Source organism: Chiloscyllium plagiosum, unplaced genomic scaffold (genome assembly GCF_037043375.1).
Source record: "Chiloscyllium plagiosum isolate Xiang-an unplaced genomic scaffold, Cpla_swu_hap1 HiC_scaffold_29, whole genome shotgun sequence".
In the NCBI taxonomy this organism is placed as follows: Eukaryota; Metazoa; Chordata; class Chondrichthyes; order Orectolobiformes; family Hemiscylliidae; genus Chiloscyllium; species Chiloscyllium plagiosum.
The window spans coordinates 100,922,381-100,949,358 of record NW_028270167.1 but is presented as its reverse complement, the minus strand read 5'-3'; the positions used below and the strand labels follow the sequence as shown (position 1 = coordinate 100,949,358).

The 26,978-nt window shown below is 45.4% G+C and overlaps 1 long non-coding RNA gene across 3 annotated transcripts; it reads right to left on the bottom strand.

Annotated features, from left to right (window-relative positions):
- Positions 1–1,059: 1,059 nt before the first annotated feature.
- Positions 1,060–26,409, bottom strand: LOC148142471 (uncharacterized). 3 transcript variants are annotated; one of them, XR_015752099.1, is made up of 6 exons: positions 26,326–26,409; positions 24,512–24,611; positions 21,001–21,096; positions 11,038–11,145; positions 6,793–6,911; positions 1,060–1,465 (listed from the first exon to the last, which is right to left on the bottom strand). It is a non-coding gene; the product is annotated as an uncharacterized LOC148142471 (long non-coding RNA). The 3 variants fall into 3 exon arrangements; XR_015752098.1 differs by lacking the exon at positions 21,001–21,096; XR_015752100.1 differs by lacking the exons at positions 11,038–11,145; positions 21,001–21,096.
- Positions 26,410–26,978: the final 569 nt, after the last annotated feature.

Here is a 26,978-nt window from a genome sequence, read left to right as displayed (position 1 = left end):
TCCACAGACTAAAGATGTACAGGTTAGGTGGATCGGTCGTGCTAAATTGCCCACAGTGTCGAGGATTGTGTAGACTAGTGGATCAGCCATGGGAAATGCAGGGTTACTCTGGATTGGTCTGGGTGGGATGCTCTTCCGATGGTTGGTGGGATTTGATGGGCCAATGCTCTCCTTCCACACTGTCGGGATTCTATTCTATGATTGAGGATAAAGGCTACACAGCAGGGTGTCCTTGGAGAAGGAGCATGTGGTGTGTATCAATGTTCTCAATGCCTTTAGATAGAGGTGGGCACCCCTTTATCTCCAGCCCTGCCCCCTCACCCCCAACTCTACTTTGATTTCGTCCTTTCCCACTCTGCCACTCGTAATGGTTTGCTTTGCCCATAATGGGCTTTGTTTATAAATATTCAATTTGTTATTCAGGTGGTTTACTGCTATAATGGCGTAATGATGATTTTGATGGTGGGAGGTTGCTGTTATAACACTTCTGGGTCGGAGAAATGGGGAAAAAAGAAAACTCCACAGCTCACAGAACGAGAACAGAAAAGCAGTTAAATCAAACCAAAGGTTCAGTCAGGGGGGGAATATCTCCCTGGAATTTGAGTAACTGGAAAGTGATGGTGTCCGGGAGTCGTCGGGATTTTGTTTTATACGGCGTTGAAATTTTAAAACTGTTATATTCAGATCGTTTTGTTTCTTTTCTTTTCGTTTCATTTATCGTGGAATAAACTCTTACATGTTTTAAAACCAAATTTACAAACTTTGCATTAAAGACAAATGTTAAACAAAGTCCATCAAACCATCCCTCACTGAAAACTGATGTGGAAGTGCAATCTCCTGGAGAGTCCCTGTCCTGCCTACTCCTTCCTACCCAGGCTCCATGGTTATATACAGAGCTGGGAGATAGGGGCAGGAGGGGTCTTTCGGCTTTTCAATCCTGCGCTACCATTCAATGGGAAACAGCTGACCATCCAGCTCAGTCTCCTGTTCCTGCTGTGTTCCAATCCCCTTTGATGCCTTTACCTTTAAGAACTATATCTAAGTCCTCCTTTAGCTTCATTGCCTTTTGTTCCAGTGCCGTTGCTGAGTTACTGTGTGGGTATAGGCAGGGGTAATGTGATGGTTCTGCCTCCTGAAGCATGCACTCAGCATCCCTCATCATCCTGCAGTAACAATCAGGTTTCAGTAAAGAGAGATAGAAACCATTTCCAGCATATGGGCATCACTGGCTCAACCAGCATTTATTCCCCATCTCTAGTTGCCTAGAGAAGATGGTAGCGAGCTGCTGTCTCGAACCAATCACAGTCCATTTGGTGCTGATAGACTGACAATGCTCTGAGGGAGAGTGTTGCAGGACTTTGGCCGATTGACTCTCAGTCTTTGGTTCATCAAATGCTGGTTAACTTAATCACAATCTGCACATGATTTTGAGATTTCAGTCTGTGAATCTTTACCATCTAGCACCCTGTATAAAGGAATATGTACAGATTAGAAATTCAGAACAGACAATTCTCGTTTCTCTGGAACATATTTTTCCTTGTCTTTCCCTAAACCTTAACCCTGCAGCCCACTTACTCTCTCCCTCCATTCTGACTCTGCTACCCCTAATGTACACCCTCCCCATTCTCATGGAGTTGCTGATAAACAGATCCATGCCACCCCTTTCCGTCCCTGGTTAGACTCTGCACCCTTTCTGGGTTCACTTCCTTTCCCTTCAGTTGCTGCAAGTCAATAATGTAACAGCAGAATGAAACAAAAGGAAACAGAAAGGGAGGTGGCAGATCCTGGACAGAACAGGAACCTTCAGTCTGGGAGAATGGGTTAGATCATCCTTGGTTTCCCATTGGTCGATTCCCAAGCATTATGACGCATTGGGGATGGAACTTGGTCCCACGTGGGTGTGGTGACACCTTAATTCCCCGGCAGATCAATACTAAAAGCTGATATGTTACTCCTCCAGCCAATCACAGTGTGAAATACTTTCCGCTCGGTACCCCAAAGCACATGCTCCAAAATCCGCCCACATTCTGTACATGTACAGTGCCGGGTTTCCCCACACACGTGTGGTCCCTGCCTCAGGGACTGTGGGAGTTGTAGTCCCCAGGAAGCTACTTGAGCCCTGTCTCTGGAAAGTGAATGAAAAGTGTGGGCTGGAGGGTGTTGTCTATCAAATCCCCATTCAGACACACAGGACATATGGGCTGTCATTGGGTTTCATGGAGACATACGTTTCCACAACCTGATTTCTGACGTGAGGAATATAGATTCAGCAAATTGGGTGATAGAGAGGTTAATAAGGAGGAGCAGATTTTAAGCAGAGGTAGCTGAGTGGTCAGCACTGCTGCCTCACAGCGTCAGTGACCTGAGTTTGATTCCAGCCTTAGGCGACTGTGTGGAGTTTACACATTCCCCCCCATGTCTGTACGAGTTTCCAGCCGTGCTCCAGTTTCCTCCCACAGTCCAAATATGTGCAGATTAGGTGCATTGCCCATGCTAAATTAGAACATAGAACATAGAAGAATACAGCGCAGTACAGGCCCTTCGGCCCTCGATGTTGCGCCAATCCAAGCCCACCTAACCTACACTAGCCCACTATCCTCCATATGCCTATCCAATGCCCGCTTAAATGCCCATAATGAGGGAGAGTCCACCACTGCTACTGGCAGGGCATTCCATGAACTCACGACTCACTGAGTAAAGAACCTTCCTGAAGAAGGGCCTGTGCCCGAAACGTCGAATCTCCTGTTCCCTGGATGCTGCCTGACCTGCTGTGCTGTTCCAGCAATAAAGTTTCAACTTTGATCTCCAGCATCTGCAGACCTCACTTTCTCCCCGAGTAAAGAACCTACCCCTAACATCTGTCCTCTACCTACCCACCCATAATTTAAAGCTATGCCCCCTCGTAATAGCTGACTCCATACGTGGAAAAAGATTCTCACTGTCGACCCTATCTAAACCTCTAATCATCTTGTACACCTCTATCAGGTCACCCCTAAACCTTCTTTTCTCCAATGAAAACAACCCCAAGTGCCTCAGCCTTTCCTCATACGATCTTTCTACCATACCAGGCAACATCCTGGTAAACCTCCTCTGCACCCGTTCCAGTGCCTCCATATCCTTCCTATAGTATGGCGACCAAAACTGCACACAATACTCCAGATGCGGCCGCACCAGAGTCTTATACAACTGCAACATGACCTCAGTACTCCGGAACTCAATTCCTCTACCAATAAAAGCCAGTACGCCTTATGCATTCTTCACCGCACTATTTACCTGGGTGGCAACTTTCAAAGATTTGTGTACATGGACACCAAGATCCCTCTGCTCATCCACACTACCAAGTATCCGACCGTTAGCCCAGTACCCCATCTTTTTATTACTCTTACCAAAGTGAATCACCTCACACTTAACTACATTGAACTCCATTTGCCACCTTTCTGCCCAGTTCTGCAGCTTATCTATATCCCGTTGTAACCGGCCACATCCTTCCTCACTGTCTACAACTCCTCTGACTTTCGTATCATCCGCAAACTTGATCACCCAACCTTCTAACCCCTCCTCCAGGTCATTTATAAAAATGACAAACAGCAATGGTCCCAAAACAGATCCTTGCGGAACACCGCTAGTGACGGCACTCCAAGATGAACCTTTGCCATCAACTACTACCCTCTGTCTTCTTCTAGCCAGCCAACTCCTAATCCAAACCTCCAACTCACCCTCAATGCTATACCTCCGTATTTTTTGCAGTAGTCCACCATGGGGAACCTTATCAAACGCTTTACTAAAATCCATATATACCACATCTACTGCTTTCCCCTCGTCCACCTCCTTAGTCACCTTCTCAAATAATTCAATAAGGTTTGTGAGGCACGACCTGCCCTTCACAAAACCATGCTGACTATCCTTGATCACATTATTCCTATCCAGATGTTCATAAATCCTATCCCTTACAATTCTCTCTAAGATTTTGCCCACAACAGAAGTGAGACTCACTTCTCAGAAGGAGACTCAGAATGAAATTGTCCAGTTTCCATGCATGTGCTGTTTAGGCAATTAGCCACGGGAAATGCAGGGTTACAGGGAATTGGTGGGTCTGACTGGGATGCTCATCATAGGGTTGGTGTGGACTCTGCACTGTAGGGACTCTATTCTATTCTCATGAAGAAGAATGTACTTATCTCAATGTGTTGTGAATCTGTGGAATTCCCTATTCAAAATGAGGTGGATGCCAGGGCAATGAGCAAATTTAATGAAGAAATACAGATTTTAAATTTGCAATGAGTTGAAGGGTGAGAGAGAGCAGCTGAGACCGAGGTGAGCTCAATGATCACCGTATTAAATGGTGGGGCTGGTTCGAAGGGCTGCATTGCCTCTCCTGTGCCCTGTGCTTACCTTCTTACGGTAATAACTGAAAAGTTGAATCCAAAACTGACCACCTTCGCCAAAGGAGATTTTCGGGAAAAGTAGGATAGTCAGGGGGATTAGCATTTCAAACTTAGAAGATGAGGAAGCGTGTGGGAGATAATGATTTTGCAATTTTAAACTGAGGGGAGACAGTGATTTATGGTTTTAGATTGTGTAGTAAATTCACACCATCCAGAATACTCTGTTGTGAATATCTATCCTGTACTTTATCACAAAGCCAAGGTCTCTGACAATGAAAACCAAAACACCCAGGTAACATCGTCTCACCTCGTAATCTGATAAAAGACTTGTGATAAGTATGGTCAAATTTAGAATACAGTTGGAAAGCGGGAAGAATAAATGCAATCCCAAGATCCTGTGCTTAAACAAAGGAGACTACAATAGGATGAGGCAGGAGTTGGCTAATGTAGACTGGAAGCAAAGACTTTACGGTGGGACAGTTGACAGACAGTGGAGGAATATCAAAGAATTTTTCATTCTGCTCAGCAAAAGTATATATCAGTGAAAAGGAAGGACTGTAGGAAAAGGAGTAATCTGCCATTGATGGCTAAGGAAATAAGGGAGTCTATCAAATTGAAATAGAAAGCATACAAATTGGCAAAGACCAAGGAGAAACTAGGAGATGAGAAAAACTTTAAAGATCAACAGAAAGCTAGATGGGATTGGGGGAGAAAAGTGATGAGCAGCTATCCCCAGGGCCAGAATAGCAGTTTACACTGCTAGAGGGGAACCTATTGTGTGGGGAACATATGGCCTCTGTAATTGTTGAAGCACTTAACTGTTACCATAGAGATAATCCTGATCAAGTTACAAATCCCAGCACACTCCTAAAGCCTGTACTTCCAAATAAACCTGTTGGACTATAACCTGATGTTGTGTGGTTTTTAACTTTGCCCACCCCGCTCCAACACCGGCTCTTCCACTTCATAATCCTGACAGATAACCCCACTGAAACTGAAGTGCCTATCATTTACCTGACTGAGCCACAGGGCCGTGGGGGAGGGGCATGTGGTTTAACCACAAAGTGTTGAGCTGAACTCGACTTTTAACTGCCATTGCCATGGAGATAATACTGAGAGACAGCGTCCATTCAAAACCACAAACCACAAAGGTATAAGAATGGGAGCGGCACATCGGACAGGTGGGGAGTTACCTGATGCTGCCTGGAGGTGTTCTGCATGTACACTATCCAGGTAACTGCTATGTCTCACCAATAAAGACTCAAAGAAGACCTCTCAGAGTTCTGTGCCTAGTTATTCCTAACAAGCAAGGTTCAGGAATATGAGTACACAGCAGTCAGTCTTCACAGTGGAGGATACGAAGAACATGCCAGTAATTGATAAGGAAACTGAGGAAGGTGAGAACCAAGAAACAATCATTATCACGAAAGTGTTAGAACTGGGCAATCTAATGGAGCTAAAGGTAGACAAGTCTCTTTGCCCTGATGGAATACATCCCAGGGTGCTAGCAGAGATAGCAGGAGAAATAGTAAATATACTTGGAGTCAGAGTCCTACAGCAGAGACAGGCCCTTTGGCCCAAACTGGCCCATGCCGACCAGAATGTCCATCCACGCTAACCCCATTTCCCTGCACTTGGCCCATCTGCTTCTGACCCTTTCCGATCCATGTATTTGTCCAAATGTCTTTTACATGTTGTTAATGTACCCACCTCAACCACTTCCACTGGTCCCTTATTCCATATACATACCACCCTCTGTGTAGGACTGTTGACCCTCAGGTTCCCTTTCATAATTTCTCCTCCGACCTTAAACTGATGTCCTCCACTCCTTGATTCCCTGGGAAAGAGACAGAGTGCATTCACCTTACCCAAGCCTCTTATGGTCTTATATACTTCCAGAAAAGATCACCCTCTATTTCCACTGCTGTAAACAAAAAAAAAATCCTCGCTTGTCCAACCTCTCCCTATAATTCAGACCCCTGAGTCCTGGCAAAAATTCTTGTAAATTTCTTATGCACTTTTTCCAGTTTAATAACTGAAACGTACACTGCACTCATCACATTTCCAGTGTTTCCCCATGGCACTGGAACCGACGTGACAACGCCAATGGAATACAAGCCATGATCGATAATTAACTCCTTTACAACAATCCTGTTTTCATAGCATTTTTCATGCTGCAGGTATCCTTGTGTCTTTCTGGTTGCATGGTTAATTCAAAATTTGTCCTCATACAAAACAAATCTGTAGCTTAATTGTTCCTGGGAAATGTGCCATGTTTCTTCAGACTTTTAACAACAAATGAACTCTCTCTCCACAGTCACCACACTAACATGGACTTGGCTGTGTCTCAGTAATTTTTCCAGACACACTGACATTTGAAATATTCACCCATGGACAGAATACACACCTTTCCTTCCACATGAAAAGGCCAAATGATATTCAGATCGGCACAGATCAAGTAACTCTCAAAACGGAACGTGAAGTTCAATTTGAATTTCTCATCCACAAATCCGCCCTTTCAGAACCCTACAACAGAGAAAACAGGTCACCACCGTTAACACAGGATGGAAATTCATAAGACAGTGAGAGTATTAAATTGAAGGTTCTTTGTTCCCCCAAAGCTTTAAATCTCAGTCTCACAATTGCTCTCTTATGTGAACTGAAATCCAAACCAATCTCCTCACGCTTTTCCTCCACACCCATTTCTCACACACACTCTCTTCTCTTTGAAATCAGCTTCCTCGCTCCTGCCTGCAGACTAAGAACCAAAAAAAGGTCTCCTCCCACAATCCAAATATGCGCAGGTCAGGTGAATTGGCCATGCTAAATTGCCCATAGCGTTAGGTGCATTAGTCAGAGGGAAATGGGTCTGGGTGGGTTACTCTTCTGAAGGTTGGTGTGGACTGGTTGGGCCGAAGGGCCTGTTTCCACACTGTAGGAAATCTAATCTAATCAAATCAATGAGTCTGACTCGGAGCCTCCTGGATGTTGGTGAATCCTTCCCCCACCTCCCAGGTTTCCTTCCTGGTCAGAACCAAACTGATTTTTTTGGCCCAATCTGGAACATTTTATTTATTTCCCCCCACACGGACCCTCTGATGAGAACCATCCTGCACACACTGGCCAAGTCATATCTGATTGAACTAAGATGAACCAAATTAGAACTTTAATTGCAGGCCCATCTGTGTTCCTTTCCATAACATTCCTGAATCTTCACACGAGTTCTGATAACTTTCTGCAAAATGCTCCCCCCACTGATAGCCGACCACTTGTCACGATATCAGGGGCAGGGGCCATTTCCCTGGGTCCTGTTCCCAGAGGGAGGAAACTGCGAATGACAGATTAATCCCACACACGCACAGCCTCCCTCCTGGCCCTGACCAGCCCTGCACATACACCAACAATTGGCCAGAACTGCGCCCGTGCACTGGTCTCCCCTCCGACAGCACATGCTCCAGATCACACACGAAGCTGGGTGATTGACAGCAGCTGCTGCCCAATAGGGTGGAGGGGGCGGGGCTGGAGATTGTAAACAATGAATGAATGTGGATGACACTGGGGGGTGGACAGGTCAGTGAGGGACAGGATCAGTGCAGCAGTAGGAGGGGACCCTGGACAAAGTTAGCAATGGGAGAATCTGACAGGAGAGAAACTACAGGAAGGTTCTGTTTGGAGGCTCAGGCAGGGACAGCTGGGAGACAGTATGGCCTGGCGGCTTGGGCACGTTTTCCAATCAGCCTTTTCAAAGATGCTGTTATTCAACTCTGAGCCCGATCCTCCTGGTTCAGAGGTAAGGTCACTACCACCATTTCCTGGTGGGCTAGTGGAAAGAAGGGAAGATTTTCTCAATCTCTCTCACATGGAAACTCCATGAGCTCCTCCCACTTACTGTCTATGGTGGGGATGGAAACAGAGCAGATGGGAGCGGGGTTCGGGATATAGGGACTGCCTTTCAAATGGAACTTACCTGTGTCGGTTATATTAACATGACTCAATACACAGTCACCAACACAAACCTGGTGTATGTGAACTTTATACAGAATATTAACACTCATAACTGGGTGACACAGATCCCAATGTACAGAGTTAAGTCCTGGATATTAATAACGGCTTTGTGTATGAGAAATCACGTCTCATGAACTTGAGTCAATTTTTTTGAAGTAACAAAGAGGATTAATGAGGGCAAAGCAGTGGAAATGATCTACATGGACTTCAGTAAGACGTTCAACATGGGAGACTGGTTATCAAGGTTGATCTCATGGAATACAGAGAGAAGTAGCCATTTGGATATAAAACTGGCTCAAAGGTAGAAGACAGATGGTGGTGGTGGAAGGTTGCTTTTCAGATTGGAGACCTGTGACCAGTGGGGTGTCACAAAGGATCGGTGTTGGATCCACTAATTTTCATAATTTATATCAATGATTTGGATGTGAATATAGGAAGTATTGTTAGTAAGATGACACCAAAATTGGAGGTGTAGTGGACAGTGAAGAGGATTACCTCAGATTACAACGGGATCTTGATCAGAGGGTCGAATGTGCTGAGGACTGGCAGATGGAGTTTAATTTAGATAAATGTGAGGTGCTGCATTTTGGGAAAGCAAATATTAGCGGGATGTATACACTTACTGGTAAGGTCCTCGGGAGTGCTGCTGAACAAAGAGACCTTGGAATGCAGGTTCATAGCTCCTTGAAAGCAGAATTGCAGGTAGATAGGATAGTGAAGAAGGTGTTTAGTATGCTTTCCTTTATTAGTCAGAGCACTGAGTATAGGAGTTGGGAGGTCATATTGCGGCTGTACAGGGACATTGGTTAGGTCATGCTTGGAATATTGCGTGCAATTCTGGTCTCCTTCCTATCAAAACAATATTGTGAAAGTTGAAAGTGGCCAGAATAGTATTACAAGCACGTTGTCAGGGTTGGAGGATTTGAGCTACAGGGAGAGGATAAATACATTGTTTTCCCTGGAGTGTCAGATGCTGATGGGTGACCTTATAGAGGTTTATAAAATCAGTAGGGGCATGGATAGGGTAAATACACAAGGTCTTTTCCCTGCGGTGGGGAGGAGGCACAATGGGAGGTGGGAGACAGAGGGGGGGAGACCGAGAGGGGAGGGTGACCGTTATTTTGTAGATCTACAACACAACCCTGTTCCTGTTTTCTCCGCATCCACTTCAATCCCTCTGAAGGGCTCAGAACAAGTGCACAGTCCCTGGAAAGTAGAGTTTCAGGGTGATCAAGTGCTGAAGGTTGCATTTGGGACGCTGACCTTTATTGGTCTGTGCACTTATCAATAAATGGACCTGGGTTCAGTTCCACTGTCCTGGATTCATGTCTGTGGCCACAGACGCGCCTGTCACTGACCCTGACTACTGCATCCCCTGTCACTACAGCTCTGCCATTCTCCTTCCTCCAGTTCTGTGCAGCGGAGCTATCTGTGGTGTCATGTCATCATCTGTTGCTGATTTCCCCTGAGAGTCCACCCCCCTTATGGAATCCCAATCGGTGCACAATATCTGTTTGAGAAGCGGAGCGATCAGTGGAGAGTCCTGCACTTCCTTCCTGAGCCTCTTACTTGATCTGATGGTCACCCATTCCCTTTCTGCCTGTGCAACCCTCACCTGCAGTATGATGAACTCACTAAACGTGCTGTCCATAACATTCTCAGTATTGCTCCACAGTGAGTCCACTCTCAGCTCCAGGTCTGAAAAGCAGTTTCCCGGTAGTTGCAGATGGGCAGTCTTCCTGCACACATTGCCGTCACGGACACAGGAAGTGCCCCTTATTTCCCACATTGTGCAAGAGGAGCACACCACTGGTCTGAGGTCTCCGATCACAATGTCTCTCTCGTTTCAGTTAGTTACTCCCATTAGGAGAATTTAAATGAGCTAGTAACCTTCCTTCTCTTCAAACATTTCCATTATAATCAAAAGTCCCGATGTTTACTTAAGCTGATATTTTATACTTTAAAAACTGTTTAAAAAAAAAACTCAGCAGGTATCGCTTACAACTTGGCTGTTCCCATTGGGACCATGTGAATTTCTGAATGGCCTGCACTAAAACTGAAGCTGTAGTTCACATTCTCCCTGTCTCCCCTCGCTCTGTTTACAACCAACTCCAAAACACTCTCTTTAGCCAATCAGCACCCACAGTGCAGCCCTATCATTTTCATTGTCTGCTCATACCTACATTGCCCCAGCCTCCTGTACTGTTCTAATTCATCTCAATGGGAGCTCAGGAACAGCATCTCATCTCTCAATTCAGCCCTTTGTAATCCCAGAGTCAACAAGGACTTCAGCAGTTTCTGAATGAACAGACAGTTGTCAGAACCTGGAACATTCCACCTGAAATGGTGCTGGAATTTGAGTCCATAAGGAATTTTAATGAGAAGTTTGCAGGAATTGAAAATAAGGAGTTTACAGATTAACATCATGAAGTGGGTGATTGGGTCTAAATCTGACAGTTCCTATAAAGAGACGATGTGTAATTTGGATAAATCTGTGCTCCCTCTCAGGCCAATACCTCCTTCCACAGCTGCAGGGCCCAGAATTGAACACAAACCCCAAGGGTGATCCAACCACTAATTTGAACATCTTTCTGCTTTTTGCTTGAAATAAAAACCAGATACTTTCCCACAGACAGAACAGACACACCTTTCACCTTCCACAGTCAAATGCCAATGGTATTCAGATCCTGATGACCCTGCTGACGGTAGAATATTGCTTTTGGGATCCCTGTCTCAATTATTCTCAATTAATATCCTATAAAATGAATTGACAAAACAAAACTCACAGTCAGTGCAGGCTGAACAGTAAAGACAAATATTTCTCTTGGTATGTGTTTGATGTGTAAATGCTCCTCTTGAAATCACCCCGCCCCCACCCAGGAAGAGGACATGTCTATGCGCCTCTCTGTACCTTGCCCCCAATAAAGATGGCAGCCATAACCCAGGACCTATCACCGCCTGAGGGCCACAGCCATTTTCCCATTTGCTGTAAACGTGGGACCAAGAGTTTCTAATTCAGGCCTAACTACCTGTACAGAGTGTAATTAAACCCTCCCAGTCTAAACCGGATCCAACTCCCCTTTCCCGTTTCCTCCTCCTGCACACACCAAGGGTCATTCTAGATCCAGTGACCCTTCCTCAGAACTGACGGCAGCTGGGAAAATTAGAATCCCTACAGTGTGATAACAGGCCATTCGGCCCAACAAGTCCACACCCACCCTCTGAAGCGTTTCTCAACCAAACCCATTCCCTGACCCTCTTATTCTACATTTCTCCTGACTAATGCACCTGACCTATACATCCCTGAACACTACGGGAAATTTAGCTGGGCCAATGCACCTAACCTGCATATCTTTGGAGATAGGGATATAAAGAGTAAATAATAGGTGGGGATGGAGCCCAAAAGAGTCAGTAACATTTGGAAAGACAAAGGAGTGGATAACAATCTGCCTGGGAGGGTGCATAGCTGTTAATGGAGGGGACAGGAACCTGTGTCTGGCAGCATCTCAGTGGAGGTGCTGGAAATGGCAGCTGATGATCTACGTTCTGCTGCAAAACAGACCCCGAGCTTCCAGTTGCCTGTCACTTTAACACACGAGTCTGTTCCCTGGCCAACATCTCTGTCTCATGCTTACTGCAGTGTTCCAGTGAAGCTTGATGCAAGCTGGCAGAACACTCCAAAACATACCAAAACACCCCGTATTTCAAGGACTGCAATTTCCCCTCCCATGTGGTCAACAATACTCTCCAGTGTATCTCCACCACTTCCCACACCTCTGCCATTGAACCAAACCTCTCCAACTGCAGCAAGTATAGAACCCCCCCAGTTCTCACCTTCCACCCAGATACAATGTATCATCCTCCGCCATTTCCACCACCTACAATCAGATCCCACCAGAGATATATTTCCCTCTCCATTCCTTTCAGCATTCCACAGAGACCATTCCCTGTGAACTCCAAGTCAGATCCATGCCTCCCAACAACCCTACTCCCAGCCCCTTCACTTGCCAATGCAAGAGGTGTAAAACCTGTGCCCACACCTCCTCCCTCACTTCCAAAGGACCCTTCCACATCCAGCAGAGATTTTCCTGCACATCCAAACAACTCACCTATTATGGCCTTTGCTTTCGATGTGGTCTCCTCTCCACTGGGGAGTCAGGACACCAACTTGCGGAATGTTTCAGGGAACATTTCTGCGATGCATGCACCAACAAACCCCACCATCCTGTGGCCGACCACTTCAACTTTCCCACCCACTCCACCAAGGACATGCAAGTCCTGGGCCATCTCCACCACCAAATCCCAGCCACCCGACGCCTGGAGGAAGAAAACCTCATCTTCCACATTGGGACACTTTAACCACAGAATCAAGGTTTCCTCATCTCCCCTCCCCTGCCTTATCCCAGATCCAACCCTCCAATTCGACACCACCCTCTTGAACTGTCCCACCTGTCCATCTTCCTTTCCAATTATCCACTCCACCCTCTCTCCAATACCCTCCACCTACATCTACCTATTGCCTTCCTAGCTCCCTTCCCACCAACCACACACATCCCTCTTATTTATCTCTCAGCCCTCTTACTACTCCCCCTCCCCCACCAATCCCGGTATTCCTGATGAAAAGAATATGCCCAAAATGTCAATTCTCTTGCTCCTGAGATGCTGCCTGACCTGCTGTGCTTTTCCAGCGCCATACGTTAATGCAAGCTGGAAGAACAACACCTCATATTCTACTTGGGGACCCTGCACCCCTCTAGCCCCAGTATCAAATCCAATAATTTTAGGTCCTGAACTCTCCAATTTCCTCACACCCTAGCCTTTTAACCCACATACCAGGCCTTGTTATCGCATAGCCTACCATTACACATTATCTATGGTTAGCCACTAACTGTCCCCATAAACAGTTATTCACCCTCCCCCAGCCAGATCTTTATCCACTCCTTTGTCCAACTGCTCCCATCTCTTTGGACTCTATCACCACCTATCATTTACTCCTTAACGCCTACTTTCTGCATATAAACCGACATTTCTTTTCAGTAACATCAGTTCTGAGGAAGGGTCAGCAGATCCAAAATGTTAACTCTGATTTCTCTTCACAGATGCTGCCAGACCTGCTGAGCTTTTCCAGTACCTTTTGGTTATTGAGAGAGATTTACAGCATCTGCAGTTCTTTTGGTTATAATTTACAAGGAATTTCTTATTCAGGTCTAGCAGCCTAAAACCGTGCATTTATAAACCCTCCCAGTCCACAATAGCTCCATTTCTTCCCCAGACTTTGCAGTCTCTCCCATTCCCTTCACACTCACTAGGTCCCCCCTCACCGTGACACTGCGCCTGCACAGCTTATGGCCACGTGTTGGCCTGCTGGACTCACCCAAATTCACTCCCATTGGCTGGAGGATGACGCCAATTCTTCTATTGGTCTGAAGCTGCTGTCAATCACCCGGGCCCCATTGTGACATGAGTGGGCTCCTCCCAAGGGCATCGGATGCTGAGGGGTGACCTCATAGAGTTTTATAAAATCCTGAGGAGTGTGGATGGGAAAAATAGACAAGGTCTTTTCCCTGGGATGGGGGAGTCTAGAACGAGAGGGTGTGGGTTTAAGGTGAGAGGGGAAAGATTTAAAAGGGACCCTAAAGGCACCTTTTTTCACACCGAGATTGGTGCAAGTATGGAATCTTCTGTTCAGGGAAATGGTGGAGGCTGGTACAATTACACCACTTGGCATCTGGATGGGTATGTGAATAGGAAGGGTGTAGAGGGATACGTGCCAAGTGTTGGCAAATGTGACTAGATTAGTTTGGGATATCTGGTCGGCATGGACCAGTTCGACCAAAGGGTCTAATTCCATGCTATAGGTCTCTATGACTCTGCCCTGGGATGAGCTTCATCATTCACAGTGAATGGGGCAGTAACACAGAGCATAGGGGTTTGGGGCTATTCAGCCCATTGGGGCTGTACTCTCTCCCTCTGGAGATGGTGCCAGTCTATCCCAACTCACCTCCCATTTGTCTGTAGCCCTCCAAATCCTTCCTTAAAAAAGTTAAAATTCCAAATTTGTTTTGACAATAACTACTGAATCTGCATCCAGCTCTCGGTCAAACTGTTCCAGATGATCAGAACTTAGTGAGTAAAATAATCTTCACATTTTTAACCTGCATTATTTGCCAGTTACCTGAAGGTAGTTACTAAAAATTGTGACGTTAATAATTTCTCCCTCTGTCTCTCTGTAAATTAAATATCCTGGAAACAAATCTGCTCCTGGTCGAAATCACTGCCTAACCTTCTCAGCTCCAAGGAGAATTATCTGATCTTCTGTTAACTCTCCATAAAAGAGAAACCCATCTTAATTTTATTAGTGCCATAAAGATGTACAGCAGAGAAACAGACTCTTCCATCCAACTTGTCCTTGCCGACCAGATATCCTAAATTAATCTCATCCCATATGCCAGCACTTGGCCTATATCCTTCTAAACGTTTGCTAATCACATACAACATCTCAAAGGCATAATTGGGTAAATGTACCAGCCTCCACACTTCCTCTGGCAGCTCATTCCATAAACGTACCATGTTCAGCTAGAAACATTACTCCTTAGATCCCTTTTAAATCTTTTCCTGTGAAGCCTGTGCCCCCAAGCTTTGGACTCACATATCCTGGGAATAAGACCCTGGGATTTCACCCTATCCATGCCCCTCACAATTGTATCCGATGCTCCAGGGAAAACAGCCCCAGCCTATTCACCCTCTACCTACATAGCTCAACCCTCAACCCTGGCAACATCTTTGCGGATCTTTTCCGAACCCTTTCAAGTTTCACAATATCATTCCGATAGCAGAGAGACCAGGACTGAAAGCAGAATTCCAGAAGTGGCTGAATCAATGTGCTGTGCAGCCGCAAAATGGCGTCCCAACTCCACTACTCAATGCACTGACGAGTAAAGGCAAGTACACCAAACACCTTCTTCACTACCCTGCCTATAATTCCACTTTCAAGGAACTATGAACCTGCACTCCAAGGTCTCTTTATTCAGCAACATTCCCCAGGACCTTCCCATTAAGTGTATAATTCCTGCCCTCATTGGCTTTTCCAAAATGGAGTATCTCACATTTATCTGAAATAAACTCGATCTGACAATCCTCAGCCCATTTGATTGAAGTCCCATTGTACTCTGAGGTAACCTTCTTCGCTGTCCAGTGCACCTCCAATTTTGATGTTTACTGTAAACCCACTAATTATACCTCATTTATTCACATAGAAATCACTGATATAAATGATGAAAAGCAGTGGACCCAGCACCGATCCTTACACCATATTGCTCATCACAGGCCTCCAGTCCGAAAAGCACTTCCCTCCGTCTCCAACCTTGCAGCCAATTTGTATCCAAACAGCTGGTTCTCTCCGTATCCCAAAGTGGCTAACTCGCTAACCAGTCTGTCATGTGGAACCTTTTTGAATGTCTTTCTGAAGTCCAAGTTAGTGATTTATGTACAAAGGCATGCTGACTATCCCTAATCACTTCTTGCCTTTCCAATTACGTATAAACCTGTCCTTCAGAATTCCTTCCAACACCTTGTCTGCCACTAACTTCAGACTCCCCAGTTTATTGTTCCCTGGCCTTTCCTCATCACCTTTCTCGCAACACCTCACCTGTGGCTATCAGTGATAGAAATATCTCAGTGAGGGCCTGGCAATCACTTCCCTAACTTCCCACAAAGATTTGGGATACACCTGATCAGGTCCCACAGATTTACTCAGCTTTATGTGTAAGACATCCAGTACAACCTCCTCTGTAATATGGACAGTTGTCAAGTTATCACTATTTATTTCTCCAAAGTCTCTAGCTTCCATATCCTCTTCCAGTAAAAGCTGACATGAAATCCTCAGATAGTATATCTCCCACCTTCTGTGGTTCCACAGACAGCCTTGTTGATCTTTGAGGGTCCATATTCTCTGCCTGGTTACTCTTTTGTCCTTCGTGTTTTGTAGAATCTCTTTGGATTGTCCTTAAACCTCTTTCCCCCCAAAGCTATCTCATGCATGCTTTTTGCCCTCCTGTTTTCCCTCAAGTGTACTCCTACTGCCCCAAAACTCCGAGGGATTCACTCAAACCCAGCTGTCTGTACCTGCCATATCCCTCCTTCATCTTTTTGACCAGACCCTCAATTTCTCTAGACACACAGCATTCTCTACACCTACCAGACTTGGCAATAACAGGAACATACTGTCTATGTTCTCTTGTTGTCTCATTTTCACAGGCCTATGGAGGCAATGGCAGATGAGGACATGGAAAGAGTCATTCTCAGTAAAGAGGTAGTGTTGTGAAAGATAACAGCCCAAAAGTACATGGCTCTCCTGGCCATGATGGAATGCATCCCAGGGGACTAAAAGAGATGGTGAAGGGTCTATTGACCTTCCTTGCTAGACGGATGGTTATGCTGCAGCTGTACAGGGTGCTGGTGAGGCCACACCTGGAGTACTATGTACAGGTTTGATCTCCTTACTTCAGCAAGGATGTACTGACACTGGAGGGGATACAGAGGAGGGTCACTAGTTTGAGTCAGGATTTGAGAAGGTTGGTGTATGTGGAAAGATTGTATAGACTGGGACTATACTTGTTGGGATTTAGAAGAATGGGAGGTTGTATTGGAAAAAAATAAAATTAAGAAGTGAATAGATAAGATAGAAGCAGGGAGGTTATTTCCACTGGAGGGGGGGGGGGTCAGCCGAGAGAGCATAGCGTCAAAATAAGGGGGTATCTGATTTAGGACAGAGTTGAGGAGGAACTTCTTCAGCTAAAGGGTTATGAATCTGTGGAATTCCCTGCTGAGTGCAGTAGTTGACATTATCAACTCGAATGCCTTTAAGGCAAAATGTAGATTTGCCAACAGGAAATGAATTAAGGGTTATGGTGAGGGAGCAGGAAAGTGGAGCTGAGGCCATGAAAAGCTCAGTCCTGACCTTATTGAATGGCAGTGCAGGCGTGAGGGACCAGATGGCCTACTCCTGCTCCTATTCCTTCTGTTCTTATGTTCCCACTTTCCAGCCGTCCCTTTACCTGGGGGTTGCAAAGAAATATTGAAAGTTCTCGCCTTGTACCGTCAAAATTCACCTTTGTCCAACTTCGAACACCAACTTTTAGATCTGGTCTATTATTTTCTGCAACTATTTTAAAAGTAGTAGAATTATCGTCAGAGAATCCCAAGTGTGGAAGCAGGCCATTCGGCCCATCACATCCAGACTGACCCTCTGAGCCTCCTATCTTACCCCTGTAACGCTGCATTTCCCATGGCCAATCCCCCCAACCTGCACATCCCTGAACAATATGGGCAATTCAGCCTGGATTATCCACACAACGTGCACATCTTTGGACTGTAGGAGGAAATCAGAGCACCCGGACGAAACCCACACAGACAACCTCAATAAGGTGATCATCCTGTTCCTATTTCCCAGTTCCACCCAAGTAAGTTCACTGGGCGAACTCCCATGAATATCCTCCCTAAGCACAACAATAATGTTATCCCTGATCAAAAACACCATTCCACCTTCTCTCTTATTCCCCCTTTCTATCCTTCCTCTTACATCTATTCCCTGGAACATTAAGCGACCTGTCCTGTCCAACCTAAGCCACGTTTCTGTAATACCCACTATATCCCAGTCCCATGTTCAAAACCATATCTTAAACTTATCTGCTTTCCCTGTCAAACCTCTTGCATTGAAATAAATGCAGTGCAGTGCTATCAAAAGGACAGACTGATGGGCAGAGTGGATAAGATGGCCCTGTTGGTGAGGGATGACGTTCAGTCCCTTGCAAAGGGGGAGACACAGAATCAGGAGATGTAGAGTCAGATTGGAGGGTGGCTAATGATTAGATTAGATTACTTACAGTGTGGAAACAGGCCCTTCGGGCCAACAAGTCCACACCGACCCGCCGAAGCGCACCCACCCAGACCTAACACTACGGGCAATTTAGCATGGCCAATTCAACTGACCTGCACATTTTTTTGGACTGTGGGAGGAAACCGGAGCATCCGGAGAAAACCCACGCAGATACAGGGAGAATGTGCAAACTCCACACAATCAGTTGCCTGAGGCGGGATTTGAACCCGGATCTCTGGCGCTGTGAGGCAGCAGTGCTAACCACTGTGCCACTGTGCCGCCCTAATGTTGTCCCACTTTTCAAGAAAGGTGGGAGAGAGAAAACAAGGAATTATAGACCGGTTAGCCTGATGTCAGTGGTGAGAAAGATGCTGGAGTCAATTATAAAAGATGAAGTTACAGCTCATTTGGAAAGCAGTAATAGGATTCGTCAGAGTCAGCATGGATTTACAAAGGGGAATTTACTGACTTGGATTGAAAATTGGCTGGCTGACAGGAAGCAAACAGTAGTGATAAACGCTTCCTTTTGGAATGGCAGGCAGTGACTAGTGGGGTACCACAAGGTTCGGTGCTGTTTACAATATACATTAATAATATAAATGAACATATTAAAAGTAATATTAGCAAATTTGCTGATGACACAAAGCTGGGTGGCAGGGTAAAATGTGAGGAGGATGTTATGAGAATACAGGTTAACTTGGACAGGCTAGGTGAGTGGACGGATGCATAGCAGATGCAGTTTAATGTGGATAACTGTGTGGTTATCCACTTTGGAGGTAAGAACAGGAAGGCAGATTACTATCGAAAAGGAGTCAAGTTTGGTAAAGGGGAAGTACAACGTGATCTAGGTATCCTTGTACATCAGTCAATGAAAGCAAGCATGCAGGTACAGCAGGTAGTGAAGAAAGCTCACTGCATGCTGGCCCTCATAACAAGAGGAATTGAGTATAGGAGCAACGAGGTCCTTCTGCAGCTGTACAGGGCCCTGGTAAGACCGCACCTGGAGTATTGTGTGCAGTTTTAGTCTCCACATTTGAGGAAGAGCATTGTGGCTATTGAGGGAGTGTTGGGTAGGTTCATGAGGTCAATTCCCGGAATGGCGGAATGATCACATGTTGAAAGATTGGAGCGACTGAGCTTGTATACACTTGAGTTTAGGAGAATGAGAGGGGATCTGATTGAGACCTCCAAGATTATTAAAGGGTTGGACACTCTGGGGACAGGAAGCATGTTTCCAGAACCAGAGGACACAGTTTAAAAATAAGGGAGAGGCCATTTTGAACAGAGTTGAGGAGAAACGTCTTCACCCAGAGAGTAGTGGCCACATGGAATGCTCTGATCCAGAAGGCAGTGGAGGCCAAGTCTCTGGATACTTTCAAGAAAGAGATGGATAGAGCTGTTAAAGATAATGGAATCAAGTGTTATAGAAATAAGACAGGAACAGGATACGGATTGTGGATGATCAGCCATGATCATAATGAATGGTGGTGCTGACTCAAAGGGCAGCATGGCCGATTCCCGCACCTATTGTCTATTGTACCTTGTCAGTCCTACCTCATTCTGTGCCTTGCCCTTGCCTGCCTTGCCTGTCTAACTTCTCAACTGTACCAGTCTCAGATTTACCTCCTTTCTCACTACCTCTTTAGGTTTACCCCCCACTCTCTCACTGGTTTAGTTCCTCCCGTGTAGCACTAGCAAATCTCCCTGCTTGGATATTAGACACCTTCCAATTCAGGTCTAATCCATCTTTCTTATGCAGAGATTCCAATGATCCAAAAATGTGAATCGTTCTCCCCTGTATCAGATCCTTGGCCACGCATTCATCTGCCGTACCCTGCTAGTCCTATTCTCACTAGCATGTGGTACCGGGAGTAATCCAGATATTACTACCGACAAGGACCTGCTTATTATCCTACAGGCTAATTTGATTAGATTAGATTACATTACAGTGTGGAAACAGGCCCTTCGGCCCAATAAATCCACACCGACCCGCCGAAGCGCAACCCACCCATACCCCTACATTTACCCCTTACCTAACACTACGGTGTAATTTAGCATGGCCAATTCACCTGACCTGCACATCTTTGGATTGTGGGAGGAAACTGGAGCACCCGGAGGAAACCCACGCAGACACGGGGAGAATGCGCAAACTCCACACCCGGAATTGAACCCGGGTCTCAGGCGCTGTGAGGCAGCAGTGCTAACCACTGTGCCACCGTGCCGCCCACACTTTGCTATATTCTCTCTTCAGGACTTCATCCTTCTCTCTTATGTCATTAGTACCAATGTACAGCGACCTCCCACTGATCATTCTCCCCTTTCAGAATACTCTGCACCCTCAGAGCCATCCTTCACCCAGACAGTAGGGAGACACCACCCCATTCTGATGTCTCACTGTTAGCTATGGAAACTGCAGTCTGTGCTGCAGACGAGAGAGCCCCCTATCACCATCGATCGCGTGGAACTGGATATACCTCACATTACACTAGATCTATTACACTAGGAACTTGGCTGTCAATGCGATAGTCCCCTGAGAGTCTGTGACCCCCCGACGCTTTCCAAAACAATATACTTGTTTGAGATGGAAATAACCACAGGAGACTCCTGCACTACTTGCCCTCCACTTCTCCCTTTCCGAGAGGAAACCCATCTACCTGACTGGATCGGCAGTTTTCCTACCTTTCTGAAACTGCCACCTATCACACCCCCCGGCTCCAGTAAGTTCTTCATTACCTTTAACCATCGCTCCATCTGATCCATGAAATCCTACAGGATTTGCATCCTCACTTCCTGCAGACAATCAGGATCACTGAAACATTCCTTAATCTCCTATATCCAACAGGAAGAGCACATCACTGTACGAATGGCCATCTCTGCACCTTAACAGACCACAGACCCAGAAAAAGGCACACAGTCTTATAGCTTTACAAAACACTACTCTAGAATAAATTAGTACCAATAATATTAAAAAACTTAATCAAAGTATCATAAGATGTGTATTTAAAGAAATAAACCATCACCCTACTGAATGTTGTAACTTTACTAAAATAAAACAGACTAATATTTATCTTTGAAGAGACCGAAACCCACTGAGCTGTGAGTCACAGATGAACAGCACTAAACAGAACCTTCGCTCAAATTTATCCATGTCGACCAGATATCCGAACCTAATCTTATCCCTCTTGCCAGCACCTGAGCCATATCCCTCTAAATCTTTCCTATTCATGTCAAGTATCCAAATGCCTTTAAAATGCTATAACTGTCAGCCTCCACCACTTCTTCTGGAAGCTTATTCCATACACGCACCACTCTCTGCTTGAAAAAGTTGCTCCTTAGTTCCCTTTTATATCTTTCCCCTCCCACCCTCAACCTATGCTCTCTATTTCTGGACTCTCCTACTCAGGGAAAAGACCTTGTCTGTTTACCCTATCCATGCTACTACTGATTTTATAAACCTCGACGGAGGTCACTCCTCAGTCTCTGATGCTCCAGGGAAAGAAAGCCACAGCCTTTTTGCTCTCTTCCTGCAGCTCAAACCCTGGCAATATCCTTGTAAATCTTTTTTGAACCCTTTCAAGTTTCACAACATCCTTCCGATTGACGGAGAATATTTGCACACAATATTCCAAAAGTGGCCTCACCAATGTCCTGTACATGACCTTCCAACGTCTATACTCAATGCTCTGATCAATAAAGGAATGTATTCCAAACACTTTCTTCAATATCCTATCTACCTGCAACTCTACGTTCAAGGAAATATGAACCTGCACTGCAAGATATCTTTGTTCATCAACACTATCTAGGAATTTGCCACTAAGTGTATCAGTCCTGTTAAGATTTGCTTTTCCAAAATGCAGCACGTCACATTTATCTGAATTAAATTCCATCTGCCACTTCTCACCCATCTGAACAACCTCCTTATTGTAATCTGAGGTAACCCTCTTTGCTGTCCACTACACCTCCAATTTTGGTGTCATCTGCAAACTTACTAACTATACCTCCTATGCTCATATTTAAATCATATATAAACGACGAAAAGTGGTGGACCCAGCACTGATCCTTGTGAGACTCCACTGGTCACATGCCTCCAATCTGAAAAAACAACCCTCCACCACCACCCTGCCTTCTATATTTGAGCCAGTTCTGTACCCAAACGGCTTGTTCTCCCTGCATTCCATGAGATCTAACCTTGCTAACCAGTCTACCATGGGGAAGCTTGTCGAGCGCCTTACTGAATTCCATAGATCATGTCCACCTCTCAGCCCTCATCAATCCTCTTTGATACATCTTCAAATAACTTAATCAAGTTTGTGAGACATGATTTCCCACGCACATAGTCATGCTGACTATCACTAATCAGTCCTTGCTTTTCAGAATACACGCGCATCGTGTTCCTCAGGATTCCCTCCAACAACTTGCCCAGCACCAATGTCAGGCTGACCGGTCGATAGTTCCCTGGCTTGTCCTTACCACCTTTCTTAAATAGCGGCACCACGTTAACCAACCTCTAGTCTTTTGGCAACTCACCTGTGATAATCGATGATACAAATATCTCCACAAGAGGCCCAGCAACCACATTCCCAGCTTCCCAGAGTTCTAGGGTTCACCTGATCAGGTGCTGGGGATTAACCAAGCTTTACGGGTTACAAGACACCCAGCACGTCCTCCTCTGTAAGATGGTCATATTCACCATGTCGACATCTGTTTCCCCACATTCTATATTGCCCATGTACTTCTCCACAGTAAACACTGATGCAAAACATTCAGTTAGTATCTCTCCCATCTCCTGCGGCTTCACGCATAGGCTACCTTACTGATCTTTGAGGAGCCCTATTCTCTCTCGAGTTACCCTTTTGTTCTTAATGTATTTATAAACACCCTTGGGATTATTCAGAACCCTATTTGCCAAAGCTATCTCATGTCCCCTTTTTGCCCTCCTGATTTCCCTCTTAAGTATACTCCTACTGTCTTTAATGCTCAGGGTTTTTGGGAATTTTTGGATTGGAATAAATGCAAAATATTACATCTTGATAAAACAAACAAGGGCAGACTTACACTAATTAAAAACAGGGCCTCGAGTAGTGATATGGAACAAAGAGGCCAAGGGGTTCGGGTCTTTCACGTCTATCACATGTAGACAGGATGGTTAAGAAGGTGCCTAGCACACTTGCCTTCATTGCTCAGACCTTTGCGTACAAGAGCTGGGACATTATTTTGGATGTTGGGGAGGCCTTTTCTGGAATTCTGTGACCAGTTCTGGTCATGCTGATATCGGGAGGACATTATGTAGTTGGAGCGGATTCAGAAGAGATTTACCAGGGTGTTGATGGGAATGGATAGTTTGAATTATAAGCAGAGACTGGATAGGCTGCGACTTCTTTCACTGGCGCGCAGGAGGCTGAGGAGTGACCTTATTAGATGTTTCTCAAATCATGGAGGGGTGGTATCAGTAATGTGAACAGCAGGTGTCCTTTCCAGGAAGGGACGCGATTCAAGACTGGGTACATACCTTTTAAGGTGACAGCACAACAGCTTTAAAAAGGCGTTCGGGAATTTTTTTTTTATTTTTGTTCAGATAATGGTTTATGTGTGGAATGAAATATCAGAGGAAGTGGTAGTTGTGAATCAAATTACAATTTTAGGGTGGCACAGTGATTAGTACTGCTGCCAGGACCCCAGGTTCAATTCCAGCTTTGGACAACTGTCTCTGTGGGACTTGCACATTCTCCCAGTGTCTGCATGGGTTGCTTCCAGGGGCTCCAGTTTCCTCCCTAATGAGAGAGCAGCCCTATGGTCTGGTAGGACAATGCTGCCTTTACCTTTTACACAGTGATGTCACTGTTTCTCTGGGGTGGGGAGAGGGAATGCTGAAGGTAGTGGATGGGACACCACTCAGGCACAGTGCTTTGTCCTGGAGGATGTTCACTTTCTTTAATAGTGTTGGGGGGTGCACTGATGCAGGCAAGTGGAGAATGTTCCAACACAACCTGATGTGTACCTTATAGAGAGCAGACAGACATTGGGGAATCAGGGGTTTGGGGAAACTGAGATTGTTCTCCTTGTAGCAAAGGCTATTGAGAGGAGCTGTGACAGAGGGGTTTAGAAAAGTTACATGTTATAATAATAAACCTTATACCCATCAGCTCATTATACAAGGATTACAGGACACACATTAAAGGTTTGGGAAGATTCAAAGGAGAACTTTTATGCAGCAAATAGGATTTGGATGGAATACAATACTCACACACAATGAGAATATCCAAGTCCTGATGAATTGAGTAATTCAATCAGAGTTAGGTATTACAATGACTGAGATTACCATCTGAATGTCCACCTGTAGTATCCTGTAATACAAGTTTATAAAATCCATCACTGTCAGTTCAGGTTAGAAACTCGCACCATCCCCTCCTCCTGGCCCAGGATGACTGGACACATTACCCCTTGTGGAGGTCAGCAGTCAGTTCAGGTTGAAATCTATGTGGGTTTCTAGGAGTTTCCACCTTGGAATTTCATGTGATTGAACAGGGCAGATCTTTGACACATGGGACAGAATATTCCAAGAGTCAGTGAGATGTGGAGAGCAGGATTTGCTTCTTTTTTTTTCCTTCCGTGCTGCCGCTGTGCCTCATCAATAAGACATGGGGGGTGAAAGGCTCATGCAGTTCGATGGGCAAGTTTTTTCCATTCTGACCAATGGGCAGCAAGCTCCTCCCATAGAGTATCTCTAAAAACAGAACAACTCTGCACGCTTCACACTGCCCAGTGCTCCCAGTAAATGTTTAGAAGGGGGGAGGGGAACTCCTGGAAAAGGCATAACTGTAAAGTCCTAAGAGGATTGTGAACAGAGAGAGATGCACAGGAGAAGGGGGCAACAAGTTGCCAGATGGAGTATAATTTGGGAAAATGGGAAGTTGGTCATTTTGGAGGGGATAATAAAAGAACAGAGTGCTATTTAAATGGTGGAAACTGTAGAAAGCTGCACCACAAAGGGACCAGGGTAATTGTGCAGGAAACACTGAAAGCTAGCTGATTCTGGGTCAGTCATGAAATCAAGGGTTCATTTCAGATTCATCAAGTTTAAGGTAACACCGACACGGGTAAGGGGTTTCAGTAGCAATGGAGCTGGGGTGAGGTGGAGACAAGCAACATTTGAGAGTTTGGAATTCCTGGTGTTTGAGATTGCGTAGATGTCTGATCAGAAGGTCACCTTGGGGTTACAGATATGACAGTAATGTTGTGAAGTCTAGTTCTATCTCAGACTGCACCCAGTGAGAGGGAGGGGCTCAGCAGTAAGGGAAAGGAATTTGTAATAGCAACTGAGGGTAATGGATTTAACTGTAACAATGTCTCTTTGGAGGAAATTGCAGTGGGAACGTGATAAGCAGTTTGGTAACTGAGTAACAGTGGAGCAATGGAGAGGGATGGTGGGGAGGGAGAGCTGGGCATTGTCAGTGTACATGTGAAACCTCACACTGTGCTTTTGGACAATGTCACCTCCTGGCAGTGCGTAGGTGAGAAACAGGAGGGACCAAGGATAGATCCTTGAGGGACACCAAATACAAGAATTCAGAAAGGAAAGGGAGAGTGGAGATGGAGCAGGATTTACAAATGATGGTGAGGTCAAATGTTAGTTTTTTTTTGCAGAATGGATGAGAAGAACATAACCAGAAAAGACAGACAGACAGAACAAGGAACAATACCTGTGAATTGGCGAGGGGGAGTGATGAGGAGGAAACAGAATTGGAATGTCTGTAGTTTAGCGAGACTAGTAAAAGATCAAGGTGAGCTCTGATAATGCTTGACAAGAGACTGGAGAAAGATGTAAGTTTGGGACAAAAATCAGGAACACCATGTGAGGCAGTTTGTCTCGGTGGGCTAGTGGGAGGGAGAGAAGCAGCAGAGGCAGCTGATCGGATTGTCTCAGTCTTAGTGACAGAGAAACTCAATGTGCTCCTTGCTCTTGTCGTTGGAGGGAAGGATGAAGGAGACAGGATTATGGACAGTGTTTTACAAAGAAACAAAACCAGGGTTAGTGATATTTAAAATGAGTGAACAAACCTAATATATTTAACTTTTATCCAGAATATTAAAATGTACAACTGAAGTCCTTGCTCGCATCCCAGCTTGGCAGATGGTGGAATCTGAATTCAAGAAAAAAATAACTGGAATTAGGAATCTCCTGATCTCCATGGAACCATTGTCAATGGTGAAAATAATCCTGACAACTTGACAGTTGCCCAACAAGCTATTCACTGTATTAATCACTGCAAAGTCTCAACACAGGAATGAAACTGGATGGACCACTTGGCATCTAACAAGGCATTAGGAAATACAACCACAGAATCAGCCCTCTCGACTCTGCAACATCCTGCTCACTAACATCTGTTTTTTTTTTGTGCCAAAACGTGGCGAGCTGTCTCACAGACTCGTCAAGGAACAGCCTGACATAGTCATACTCACAGAGTAACCCCTTACAGATAATGGCCAGACACCACCATCACCATCCCTCGATAGACAGTGTGATGATGGAAAAGCACAACAGGTCAGGCAGCATCCAAGGAGCAGGAGAATCGACGTTTCGAGCCGAAGCCTTTCATCAGCCTGACCTACTGTTTTTTTCCAGCACCACACTCTCGGCTCTGATCTCCAGCATCTGCAGTCTTCACTTTCTCCTGAAATCTCTGGATATGTCCTGTCCCACCAGCAGGACA